Raw genomic sequence first — 804 nt, 5'->3', positions numbered from 1 at the left:
GGGGAGGAGAGAGATGCTATTAAAGAGGGGGAAATGATGTATGTATATGAGTGTGCATAGAGTGTATGCCTGGTGTGCAAAAAGAAAGGATTCCATGGGAATGATGTACAAGCTAGGATCTGTGTGCACGTATGCACACGTGCAGATACCCCCCTGCATGCACACGTGTGAGTGTGTATGCACCTGTGCACTTGGAACCATCATGCATGTCAGGACATGCATTTTGCATGCTTGTATGCTGGCACCTGAGCTGTGTACCAGGCTGTGTGGACGCGTGTGTGCAAGATTCCCTTGCCTGTCTGTGCGCTGGCCATGCACCTGTGTGTGCGCGTGTCCCTGGAGGACATGCCTCTGTGTGTGTGTGTGTGTGTGTGTCTGTGTGTGTGTCTGTGTGTGCGCGCGCGCGCCCCATTGCGCAAGTGGCTGGCGGTGTGTGTGTGGGGGGCGGCCCGGGGCTGGGGGCGCTCTGGGCCAGGCTAGGGCCCGGGTGGGCGGGGGCAGCGGCGGCGCGGCGCGGGGCGGGCGTGCTCTCGGCGGAGAGTTAGAGGAGTTGCCGAGCCCGGTTCTGGTGGCAGCGGGGCGCGGAGCTGGGTGCGCGCCGAGCCTCTGCCTCCCGCCGCCTCCTCGCCCTCCATTCCGCTCTCCCCGCCTTCCCCGGGCCTTGCCGCTGCCATCGCCTCCCTGGGAACGGTAGCCGGGGGCGAGGGGCTGGCGCGGCCGGAGCGGGCGGGGAGGCGCGGGGCGCCGGGGCGTAGAGGCGAGCGCGCCCGGCCCTGCCCGGGATCAGATAACAGCCGGCGGGGG

The sequence above is a fragment of the Herpailurus yagouaroundi genome, unplaced genomic scaffold (genome assembly GCF_014898765.1).
Source record: "Herpailurus yagouaroundi ecotype Mexico unplaced genomic scaffold, PumYag 208, whole genome shotgun sequence".
NCBI lineage: Eukaryota > Metazoa > Chordata > Mammalia > Carnivora > Felidae > Herpailurus > Herpailurus yagouaroundi.
The sequence above is the reverse complement of the archived record's forward strand: the minus strand, read 5'-3'. Positions refer to the sequence as shown.